This window comes from Aethalodelphis obliquidens, unplaced genomic scaffold (genome assembly GCF_003676395.1).
Source record: "Aethalodelphis obliquidens isolate GAN/ISIS:26980383/991018 unplaced genomic scaffold, ASM367639v1 scaffold4, whole genome shotgun sequence".
Lineage (NCBI taxonomy): Eukaryota > Metazoa > Chordata > Mammalia > Artiodactyla > Delphinidae > Aethalodelphis > Aethalodelphis obliquidens.
Genome location: NW_020837948.1, coordinates 74,265,111 through 74,278,290, shown reverse-complemented (window position 1 = coordinate 74,278,290; position 13,180 = coordinate 74,265,111). Strand labels below are relative to the sequence as shown.

At 38.8% G+C, this 13,180-nt stretch overlaps 1 protein-coding gene across 2 annotated transcripts in view; it reads right to left on the bottom strand.

Moving 5' to 3' along the window:
• IL6ST (interleukin 6 cytokine family signal transducer) overlaps positions 1 to 11,405 on the bottom strand; it is a 50,050-nt gene extending 38,645 nt beyond the window's left edge. The window contains exon 1 of one of the 2 annotated variants that reach the window (XM_027101092.1): positions 11,207 to 11,405. The gene's annotated coding sequence lies outside the window, so the exon portion shown is untranslated. The remainder of the gene's footprint in view (positions 1 to 11,206) is intronic. The other variant, XM_027101093.1, reaches the window with a different exon arrangement.
• Positions 11,406 to 13,180: the final 1,775 nt, after the last annotated feature.

Sequence of the window (13,180 nt, the reverse complement as noted above, 5' to 3'; positions counted from 1 at the left end):
TCACTACTATTAATGTTAAAGTAACAAAGTTTACGGATGATTTAGCTAAAAAATTAGAACAAATCCAAAGCTATCCTTATAGCTGTTCATTCTTACTTTAATTTCCATGGATGTTTTAAGTGGGAGAAAAAGTAGTGGAGTTTAATTGATAAATATTTAATAGTTTAACCCTTTATAAATTATTTTTATTCCTATGGATTGTGATTTTTGAGTTTTTTCCCTTTTAATTTGATAAAAAATTAGGATAGAATGAAAAAGAATAATAAATTTAGATTTACACTGCATGTGAGGAAGACTGTCAGTATAAACTTTATTACTATAGAAACAGTACTACTATAACTATAGAATAGTAGATGAATTACGACTGTCAAATAGAAGGCAAAGTAATATTTGTTGAATAAATAAGCTGAGCAGGGATCAGGATGGGGAAATTTCAATATGGTACCTTTTACATCATGTCATACACAGTAGTGTTATTATGGATAAATTCGCAAAAAGTCAGTCATGCCTACATTAACTGATTATCAAATTAATTATTTAAAAAGTTATCCAACTCTGTTCTATTCCATTAGTACTAATCATGAATTCATAATAACTAATACTTGTATACTATTTCACATTACACAAACTGCTTTCATGTAAATTATTTCACTTGATTCTCCTAATATCCTAGAGAAGCAGGTGGATAGGGTAGGGATCATTATTTTATTATTTTTTTAAAGGTTTTTTTTTTTTTTTTACAGTAGTTTTAAGTTTACAACAAAATTGAAAGGAAGGCAAGGAGATTTCCCACAGACCCTCTGTCCCCACACATGTATAGCCTCTTGCATTATTAACGTCACTTCTCACCAGAATGGTACATTTCACCAAGGATGAACCTACATTGACACACTATAGTCACCTAAAATCTCTAGCTTACTTTAGGGTTCACTCTTGGAATTGTACATTCTTGGGTTTGGAAAGGCAGGGATTAATTATTGGAACTTTACAAAAGAAAAAACAAAAATGCAGACAGGGTAAGGTACTTACCCAAATCACAAAATTAGTAAGTGAAAGAGCAGGGATCTGAAACTAGAGCAGGGATTTGAAACTAAGTCTTCTGCTTCTAAATATCATACTCTTACTCTTTTCATTGGGTCTCACTGTAGAGAGGAGAGTCTTGTTTAGAAAGACGGTTTTGACAATATATTTTATATGTGTACTTAAATTCCTGCCACCTACTGGTCTTTCAGGTTTTGAGAAAGCATCTCATTTTAGATATCTTCTGAGTTTCAGTATAAAGCACTCCCATAAACACTTGTATAAGAGTATTCAAGTATCCTAGTGTAGTTTTGCTACGTGCTTGGCAACATTATTGGCTCCCTCATGCTTAATCCAAACCTCCTTGATATCCATGTATGTCACAGACATGTGAAAGGAACATTTTGTTGAATCTGACAAAAGCAGTTAAAGCAAATCTTACACAAAATCATACCTTTTGTCTTACACTAGCAGTAAGTTAAGGCTACTGACTCCTCAACTGCCAAATTATTATATGCACACAGACGTAAAAATTCACTTTAAAATCTGCTCAGTATTAGGTTAAATTCTAGCATAAGGAGAGGTCATTCCTCTTTGAAATGTAACAAGATAACTTCAAACTCAGATAAGGAATTGAATCCCCCACTATTGTTTCACACACGTTAAACCTTTGATATAATTTAATAACATATAAGAAATTTAATCTATAACAAGGATATTTTTAAATGCAAAGAAAATACATAATTATTTTAAAACTTTCAAATGAACAGGAATTGACAATATGTCACATGAAAATCCCCTATAATCCCATCAAGGTAACTGTGAACAATTTGGTGTATAATCTTACAAAAGTTTCTATGTGTATAACTTTATATTGTATAAATATATACTTTATCAGTCTACAAAAATGGGATCACAAAAATGTTCTGTAACTTTTTTTCCCTTAACACTACGTATTGGACATCTTTCTAAGTCAGTACATAAAGATTAATTCCTTGTAGTCTTTGCTCAAATTCACCTTCTCATACAAGTCTTTTCTGACTAGCCTATATTGCATATCCTCCCTTTCCTGTTTTTTCTCACTAGCACTTAACCTTCTAAAATAGGCTGGCAAACATTTCTTGTAAAGGGCCAGATAATAAATATTTTAGGCTTTGTGGGCCTTCAGGTCTCTGTGGCAACTAACTAGTAAACTCTGTTTTTGGAGTGCAAAAGCAGTCAGTGACAGTATGTAAACAAACTGGCATGGCTGAGTTCCAATAAAACTTTATTTATAAAAAGGGAATGCATGCTGGATTTAGTCTGCAGACCATTGTTTGCCAATCCCTGTTCTAAAATACTATTTAATTAACTTATTTTGCTTATAGTCTGTTATGGGTTGAGTTGTGTCCCCGCAAAAGATATGTTGAAGTCCTAACCCCCAGTACCTCAAAATGTGACCCTGTTTGGAAATAAATCTGTTACAGATGTAATCAGATGTTAAGATGTCATACTGGGGGGCTTCCCTGGTGGCACAGTGGTTAAGAATCCACCTATCAATGCAGGGGACACGGGTTTGAGCCCTGGTCTGGGAAGATCCCACATGCCATGGAGCAACTAAGGCTGTGTGCCACAACTGCTGAGCCTGCGCTCCACAACTACTGAGCCCACAAGCCACAACTACTGAAGCCCGCGTGTAGAGCCCGCGCTCCACAACAAGAAAAGCCACCCCAATGAGAAGCCCGTGCACCACAACGAAGAGTACCCCTGCTCACAACAACTAGAGAAAGCCTGCGCACAGCAACAAAGACCCAATGCAGCCAAAAATAAATAAATAAATTTATTTATTTAAAAAAAAAAGAAAAAGATGTCATACTGGAGTAGGGTGGGGCCCTACTACTATATGACTGGTGTCTGCTATGAGACAGAAATACACAGGAAGAATGCCATGTGACAACAGAGGCAGAGATTAGAATGATGCAGCTGTAAGCCAAGGTATGTCAAGGACTATCAGCTACTACCAGAAGTTATGAAGAGGCAAAGGATTCTATCCAGAGTCTCAGAAGGACTTTTGGTCTCCAGAAACTTAAAAGAATAAATTTGTTTTAAGTTTGTGGTACTCTGTTATAGCAGCCCTAGGAAACTAATACACTGTTGGTGTCCCCAAAATAGAATGTGAGCAGATGAAGTAGGAAATTTTGTATGTTTTGCTCCTTGCTATATTTCTAGTATCTAAAATCATACCTAGCACAGTTTAATTTGGGTCTTTTTCATATCTTCCATAACTCTACTTTTTGAACATATAGAACACAGTTATGGCAACTGCTTTAGTGTCTTTGATAATTATAACATGTGTCAGCTTTCGGTTAGTTTTGATTAACTGAATTTTCTCTAATACATATATTTTCATGCTTCTTTGCATACCTGGTAATTTTTGATTAAATGTCAGACACTGTGAATTTTACCTTGTTGCGTGTTGGATACTTCTGTATTCCTATTAAAGATTCTTGAACACAGAATCCTGTCCTGTTCCAGGACAAAGTTAACTTACTTGAAAACAATCTGATCCTTTCAGGTCTTACTTTTAAAGATAAGTTGGGTGGGATTGGAGCAGTGCTTATTCTGGGACTAATTATTCCCTACTACTGACACAAGATCCTTCTGTGTACTCTATCCAATGTCTCATGAATCAAGATGGTTTCCAATCTGGCTGGTGAGGACAGGCACAATTCCTAACTAACCCTGTGGAATCATTAAGCACTGTTACCTCTAATCCTTTCATGAGCTTCTTTCTCAGCAGTTTCTTTTTTGTTGTTGTTTTTTTGTTTGCTTTGTTTTGGCTGCGCCTCATAGCATGTGGGATCTTAGTTCCCTGAACAGGGATCGAACCCACACCTGATGCAGTGGAAGTGTGGAGTCTCAATCACTAGACTGCCAGGGAAGTCTCGGTAGTTTCTTTATATGCATGCACTCAGCTAAATAACTGAAGGGGACTCTGAAGCTTTCAAGAATTCTGTTGTTTCAAGAGTTTCAAGATTCTCCAGTATTCTCTCCAGTATTCTTCAAAGAGTATCCACTGAGCTTAGCCTAGATTTCCCCAACCTCTGACATGGTTTGGAAACTCTCTCAAGGTAGTACGCTAGTTCAATCATAGGATCTACCTCATTTGTTTCCCATCTCACAAGATCATTGCCTTTCATCATCCAGTGTCCAGTGTCTTGATTATCACTGTTTTATGTATTTTTTCTGTTTTATGGTTGTTTCAGACATGAGGGTAAACCTTATCCTTGTTTCCCCGTTTCGGCCAGAAGTTGCAGAGTCATTTGGATACCAAATCAAACAAGGATTACACAAGAAAACTATTGTCAAACTATTATGAATTGGTGTGAAAAAACCTAAATAAAGCATTTGCAAATTTGTTCTAGCAATGTATTTAAAAGAAAAAAAAAAGCCATAAATACTAACAAGTATTTTGCCTAAAAATACAAGTATGGTTCAACATGAGAAAAGATACCAATGTTATCCACTATATTTTCGAATAGATTAAAGACAAAAATAACACAATCATTCCACTAGATGCCTGAAAAGCATCTGATAATATTCAACAACTGTTCAGCTACAATTTTTAAATAACAACAAAGTATTAGAAAACTAGACTGAAAGAGACCATCTTTATATTTATGAAGTAGATAAGAGGATGGACTCTGTAATCAGACTGCCTGTATTCAATCCCAGCTCCTCTATTTTTTGTAAAACATCTTAGGCAAGTTATTTAATATCCCTAATTTTCATTTTCCTTATCTGTAAAATAAGGATAACCCCACGACCTACTTTCGTAGGACTTCTGTCAAGATTAAATAAGGCAGAGGGGGGCTTCCCTGGTGGCGCAGTGGTTGAGAGTCCGCCTGCCGATGCAGGGGACACGGGTTCGAGCCCCAGTCTGGGAAGATCCCACATGCCGCGGAGTGGGTGGCCCGTGAGCCATGGCCACTGAGCCTGCACATCTGGAGCCTGTGCTCCGCAACGGGAGAGGCCACAACAGTGAGAAGCCTGCGCACCGCAAAAAAAAAAAAAAAAAGTCAGAGGAGGGGAGAGGGTAAGCTGGGACAAAGCGAGAGAGTGGCATGGACATATATACACTACCAAATGTAAAACAGATAGCTAGTGGGAAGCAGCCACGTAGCACAGGGAGATCAGCTCGGTGCTTTGTGACCACCTAGAGGGGTGGGATAGGGAGGGTGGGAGGGAGACACAAGAGGGAGGAGATATGGGGATATATGTATATGTATAGCTGATTCACTTTGTTATAAAGCAGAAACTAACACACCATTGTAAAGCAATTATACTCCAACAAAGATGTTAAAAAAAAAAAGATTAAATAAGTCAGTATACACCTAGTGCAGTGTAGTATACATCTGCTGCATACTACATACTCAGTAAATGCTAACAGCTGTTATCAGTGCAGCTCTTGGTGTTGCTGCCACAGTACTTTATCAGAAACCTATAGTAAATATCATATTTAAAGATAAAAATTAGAGGCATTCCTATTAAGGTCAGGATTCAAACAAGATGCTTGATGTCATCACTTATTCAACATTGTTCTAGAAGGCTTAAACAAAAATATAATAAAAAACAAGATACAAAAATGGAAAAAGAAAAACTTGTAGATGATATGAAAACAAAAAGAATCAAATAACAAACTATTAGAACCACTGAGAGTTTAACATAACAGCTGAACAAAAGATCACCAAAAAACCCCTCTCTCAGCAATAACCAGTTAGAAAATGTAATAGAAAAAAATCCTACTGACAATAGCATCAAAAACTAAACTATATCTAGGAAAAACAATTAAATCAGAACAATGCAAATAGTTTATGGAGAAAACTATAAAACTTTACTAAAAAGTTCATTAGTAAGACTTAAATATCATGGAACAAATATATATATATATATATATAGAGAGAGAGAGAGAGAGAGGGAGAGAGACAGAGAGGGAGGGAGAGAGGGAGAGAGAGGGAGAGATATCAGTTCTTCACAAATTTATATATCAATGCAATACAATTTTAATCTAAATTGCAAAGTGGTTTACTTTACAAACCAATTTAAAATTTCACATAAAATATTAGAAAATGGCCAAAAGCCAATTTTCAAAAAGAAAAAACAGAATACTTGATGTACCATCTATTAAGATATACTATCAAGTTATAGTAATTAAAACATGGCATTGGCATAGGAATAGAAAATTAAATCAAGTAAAAAACAAAAAGTACAGAAACAGACCCAAGTATATATAAGAATTTAATATCTTATGGAAAAAAAAGCTACTGGTATCACTGGGGAAATAAAGGACTATTTAATAAATAGTATTGCGACAACTGTCTTCACAAGCAAAAAAATAAAGAGCCCTACTTCATCACAGATACATACACTCCAGACTGATTAAGGACATAAATGTAAAAGTACAATTGTAGGACTACTAGAAGAAAATACAGAGTATGCTTATGAGCTTATAGTTAGAGCAGGTCTTTTACAAATTATCTTTGACTGTTTGAGATCTATGAAAAGGTTTAAAGAGTACTTGGATGACCATCCATGTTCTCACCATAGCTTAAGAAATAAAACATTACAAATAAAGTTTAAGCCAAATAAACAGTTCTTGCCCTTAAGAAGTTCAGTTTAGAGAGGTGGAATATGTACAGGGTGCTACAGGAGTAAAAAGAATACCCAATTCAGACAGGGTCCAGGACAGCCCATCATGAAATAAAAGTAAAGGTTTTCTGGACAGAGAGAGTAGCATACACGTGAACTATACACCACCTTTGACTCTATAATTGTAGATTACCAATGGCAAAATCTCAGAACATGCCAGTCTACAAACCAGAGCTGTGCTGTCTGAAACACTTTGTGTTAGGGGGAGTGCGTAGGGGAACACATAAAACAGAACATCCAAACAAAAACAGATTGTGCAGAAGACCAGTATGAAATGCATTATTCAGAAGTAATGATAAAACTAATCTACCTTAGAGCAAAGGGTGAAACTGATTCATTTGGATCAAGAGCAAATGAAAATTTGGAGGCTGAATATTCAAATTTTAACAGGGCAACAGATTTATTGTGCTGAAAGGAATGAAGCTCTTGCTATGGATACGTATACATTCAGCTTTAAAACAATAATCTATACTGTAGCCACGTTTCAAGAGATGTAGCTTTCTTACTCATGTCAATTGGCTAACACTTCTCATTAAATCTCACTAAGATATACTAGATAGAATAAAAAAGAGATTGTAGCCATTGTGACAATATCACAAGCATTTCTGAAGCATTTCACATTGTTGACCACCTCTGCTTTCTGAATTTCTCATATCTCTTGGTTTCTATGTAACCATATCATGTGGTTATATTCTTTCCTTTATTTACTTTACTGAATTCTCTGCTAGGTTTATTCTTCTGGCTATGAATGTACCCAAAAGTATTTGGCGTCTACTATTCTTTTAAAATACCAACTTCTTCAAAAATGTATGACTTCAACTACTACCTTCACACAAAATAATTTCAAATATTCTGACTGAGATCTTTCTTCTAATTTCAGTTATGTATCATCATCTTGGATATTCTGTCTCTGACTCAAATAAGTTTAACAGGTCTAAAAACAACGTACACATATACATACACATACTCATGCCCACATAAATACATAAATGCATGCACTTAAAAAAAAAAAATCACAGTGCTTTTTTTCCCCCCATCTAAAAACACTCACCCTTCTTGAATTTCCTACCACGATGGGGTCCATCACTGTCTCTTGCCTATCCATTACATTCTAGCTTTTCTCAGTTACAAATCTTATTCAGTCTTCCTTCATGATCCTTCCCACTTGTTTTTTCTTTTCTACCCTCCACCATGACCAACCTAATTTAGGCACTGCTCACCTCAATACTTATAACTGCTTCTAGTCTCTTTTTTCCCTCCAAATCATTCTGAACATTATTATTGATGGATGAAATCTCTCTAAGCATACTTTAAACTTGTCACTCTTTTCCTCAAAAGCTTTTTAAAAAGGGTGAATAATAATGCCAAATATTTCAGCTATTTAAGAACCTAAAAATTTGGTTTCAGTGTGCCTGCCCAATCTATCTTCTTCAATATTTAAGTCTATTCTAAAAAAAACCAAAACCCTCTACTCAGATTTTGCCCGCAAGCTCTAGAGAAAACAGCGAGCAATCTGGTTTCTACTCAGATCATGCTGAAATTATTTTTGTAGTTTCCCAAATGCAAAGCAAATATTTAAGCTCTTCATTTTACTTGACTTCACCATGCCATACACAATTTGGTCTTACCTTTTATCATGCCCTACCAGCTACCCCTACAGACTTTAAGCTCAAGTCACAGCAAACCACTAGACTTTCTCTAACACACTTTACTATTTCAGAGTTTGGGCTTCTACAAATGCTATTCCTTGGCTCTAGAATGTCTTTCTCCAAACTGTTCTGCACTGTCTATATCTCAGATGAAACATCATCTCTTCTGTGGAATTCCCCCCAACTCCCACAAACATCTTTGCTCCCAATGCACTTGTATACAGTTCCCTAACAGGATTCATAACACTGTATTGTAATTTTTGTTTATATGTCTTGATATCCTGAGAATCTAACATACTCTGAAGCACATAGTGGACAATTAAGAGTGGGTTTTAAAAGACTTTCTGGAATGGCCATATTATTCTAGTTAACTGTCACTCAAGTATACTATATGAAGAGGTAGTATATTTACCATCCTTAGGAGCTCAGATTCTGAAGCCAGGCTGTCTAGGTATAAATTCTGGATCTACCACTTAATAGCCGTGTGGCACTGGGAGAGTTAATTAAGCTCTCTATGCCTGGGTTTCCTTCTTTATAAAAGGAGAATAGTAAGATCTACTTCATAAGGTTATGAAGATTAAATGAATTAATATAAGCAGAGTGTTCAAAACAGTGACTGACAGAAAATAAGCATTATACATATATTGACTATTATAATTACTATACCTTGATTATTTATGACCCTTTCCACATATACCTCTATTGGAATGGGCTCCTTTCATTTTTCCCTTTATCCAAATCTTACCCAGGTTTCAAGGCTGACCTCTGTTAAATCCTTTCATCCTTTCAACTCTTAAATGGTTACTCCCTAATTTAAATACCTATAGCATCTTCTGTATCACTCTGCATATAATGAAAACTGCCTTGCATCCTTGTCATTTTTCACAAAATGTCTACCCAATTTCTGTAAACTCTTTGAAGTTCCTAAGGACGACTCATGCATCTTTGTCCGTTCCTACAGCAAGTACTAAGTGCTTAGTATTTGTTATGTAAAATAATAAAGCTCAGTAGAAACTTCAACTCTAATCAAAATGTCTCTGCAATCAAAGAAATGGAGAAGAACATTCCATGCTTCTCTAAGAGCCAAGCTGCAAATGTATTAGCGCCAGGGAATTCTGACTCCCATTAAAATAAGCTGTTCTGAAATAGCTTCTGGGAGAAAAAAATCCTCCCTACAGAAGAGTTTTGGGGAGTTCTTAAGTTCCCAAACCAAATTGTAGCAGTGGATCCTCTATGAGAAATGTGTTAACATGACACAGTGACTGATTGAGAGCACAGGATTTGCAATTACATAGATCTAGGTTTCACAGGGACCCTGAGCTTCAATTTCCTTCTCTATAAAGTGGGTATTGTAACACCTACAGGTATATGATAATCGACATCCACCCTAACGTTTAACTGAAATGCAAATTCCCTTGAAAAAATTTTAAATAAACTGAAAACACGGCAATTCGTAAATAACTGAACACATTTTTCATTACCTAAGACAATGTATTAAATTAGCTGTGTATTTATAATATTCTAAATTACCTATGAGAAAATTAAACAAGTGTTGTCAATAATATGGAATTGGGATGAAAGAAAAGTTGTACTACAAAATTCATCCTCCCTTTCTGACACTTTCTCCATCCTGTAAATTTTTTCTTCCACTTGTGATTAAAAACAAGTGTTCAAAATTGTCCCCAAAGAGAAATATTTGGAAAGCACTATTTAACTTAATAGCAAGTTGGTTCTAACATTGTAGTATTCCAGCTTACAGTTAAAAAATACTTCCAAATAGGAATTAACATGAATTTAAGAAATTATGATAATGGCGAATAGCTCATACGATGATCTGAGTAATTTCAAATTAAGAGTTGTTCCAACTTGAAGCTGGCAGTCACACAGTCTAAAGGGTTTGTTTACAGCACTGACTAAACCAAACACTCCAATCTTTTAGAATATTCATCCTGGCATTCTAACAAATAATTATTTTAAAGCAGTATAATCGCTGAAATGCCCAATACTACACAAATTAAACCGAAATGGGTTTCCTTCTGAAGAAAAAAAGAAAAGAACAAAAGTGGCAGGTCTTATTTTTAAGCTGTGATATTTTTTTCAGTTTGAAAAAATACTGAAAAACAGAACCTTGCTACTTGGAATCATCTTTAAACTTGGGGGAGCGGGTGAGAGAATTTAAAAAGACAGAATTCGGCGCCTTTACGATACAGTGGTATGCGGGGTTCATTAGGGCCAGGCCGTGTAAGCGATCAAAAGAAGAAAAGAGACATTAGCTTGGAAATTATATAAGTATGGTGTAATTTTCAGCAACGTTGAAACGTTACCATTTAAGTATGAAAAGATGGCTTTGGGGAAAGAAAATTCACCTCCGAGTTGAAAATGAAGGGTCAAGTGCGGGACTAGTGGAATTTAAGGGGAGATGGAAAGAGGACTGGGGAAAAAGTGGGGATTTGGTAACCAAAAAGGGGTATGGTTCAGAAGGGTGTGTGTGTGTGTGTGTGTGTGTGTGTGTGCGTGTGTGTGTGTGTGTGTGTGTGTGTGTGTGTGGTGTGTGTGTGTGTGTGTGTGTGTGTGTGTGTGTGGTGTTGGAAGTGAGGCTTGTACTTAAATCTACGTGATAAAGTTGTGGAGATCAAATTCGGAGGTGTGGGAACAGGGAGAGGAAGGAATGTGGGGATTTCCAGGCTAGGATAACAAGAAGTATCCAAGAAGTTTGGGGCGCGCGCTGTCGGGGCGCCCCTCTCCCGGAGAAGGGTGGCCCCCTCGAGTGCCAGGTCCCCTGGCCGCCCCGACGCAGCCCTCCCCCTCCCGCTACACGGCCCTTCAACTCGACCACAGCCCCTCCTCACCTAAAGGCCGCGGTGACTCGCTTCTCCGCGTGTCCACAGTGCACGTCCCCCTCGGCGCCAGGGTGGGCCGGGCCCTTCGGCCGGCAGCCGCGGGCCCCAGCTCAGCTGCGTCCGTGCGTTCCCAACGGGGCTCCGCGGGCCTGTAGGCTCCTCGCCCCGTCCTCGGGTCACTCCCGGCTCCTTCCCGCAGACGCGGCACGCGGCCCTCCTCCCGCGGCGGGGCGACGCGCCCCCTGACCCCGCCCCGCGGCGCTCCGTAACGCCCCGCCCCCGGACTTGGGATCTGTAAGCTGATTGGCGCCCGCGAGACCCGACGCGCGCCGGCATTGGCTCAGCGGCTGCCCGAAGGCGACGGGGAGGCCCTCCGAGCGGCTGCGATTCCCGTAACGCGGTTGCCGGCGTCCCGGATTCGGGTTGGTGCGTCCGCGTCGTCTCTCCCAGATGAGATCGAAGGATTCTCCCCACCTCCCCTCTGCTGGCGGAAGGAGCAGAATGTTCCATTTTTCCGTGGAATAACGGGGTCGTGAACTGAAGTCCGGGTGCTGCCCGCGCCTGCCGTCCTCCCTTCTTGCCGTGGCCTCTTCGGCCTCCCTTCGAGGCCTTCCCCAGGGTACTCAGAGCCGCGAGGGACAGCCGGGTGTCCTTGGGGACCGGGGAGGCGTGGGAGCTCCTGAGGGAAAGTGAAGGGCTCGGTGGCCATGACTCCACACGAGATTACCGCAGATTGTGGCGGCTTCGGTCCAAGATTTATGTAAACGAACCTTGCCACGATATATATATTTAAGTTAGTAAATGAGTTTGGGTGTGATTGATCAATGAACCCCAGAGTTGGTGACATGCCAAGAAACTAGTTTTTCTTGCGGTTTGTACCTCCCAATCTGTGACAAAAATACGGAGTAAAAACCAATTTCGTTAAAACCCCTTCTTCCCCGCTCGTGGTCCGGAAAATGAACCTTCAGGCTCACTTTGATTCAGTTTTTTTCCGAAGCAAGATGAGAAGCTTAGAAGATAAGCGTGTGTGTGTGTGTGTGTGTGTGTGCGTGCGTGCGTGCGTGTGTGTGTGTGTGTGTGTGTGTAGAAGCACGCCCAAGGCCAGAACCTTTTGTGGAAGAATGGCAGACTATAGGAGGGCAATAATGGTTTAATGGACCTGAACAAATTATAGCCATAAGTTAACAATTATAAGGTTCTTCATTATATTGGGGATTCAGATGGAGTAAAGCACAGACCAAATTATCATCTCTTAGTTGATCAGATAATTTTTAAAAGGCACAGAAAAGTGGGCCTGCTACGTGCCTAGTGCTAAGGGAGTCCCAGGCAAGCTTGGGGTTGGCGCTGCAGGAGAGACAAAGCTCCACTGTGTTCCACTCTTGCTGCTCCCTGTCATCCTGTTATCTAACCTGTAGAGAGTGACTGGATTGTATTGTAGCTCTGCCATTTATGGAGGTGTTTAAAACAAACTTATAAAATGTTAAATTGGGGCTTCCCTTGTGGCGCAGTGGTTGAGAGTCCGCCTGCCGATGTAGGGGACACGGGTTCGTGCCCCGGTCCGGGAAGATCCCACATGCCGCGGAGCGGCTGGGCCCGTGAGCCATGGCCGCTGAGCCTGCGCGTCCGGAGCCTGTGCTCCACAACGGGAGAGGCCCGCGTACCGCAAAAAAAAAAAAGTTAAATTGGGGAGGAGATAAGTTAGGAGTTTGGGATTAACATATACACACTACTACCTGTATATACAATAGATAACCAACAAAGACATACTGTATAGCACAGGGAACTATACTCAGTATTTTGTAATAACCTATAAATGAAAATATCTGAAATACATATAGCTGAATCACTTTGCTGTACACCTGAAACTAACACAATATTGTAAATCAACTATACTTTGAAAAATAAAAATGAAGTTGTTAAATTAAAAGTTTTATTTAGATCTATTGGACATTTATTTAGGGACAATGTGTAGAGGTTAAATGT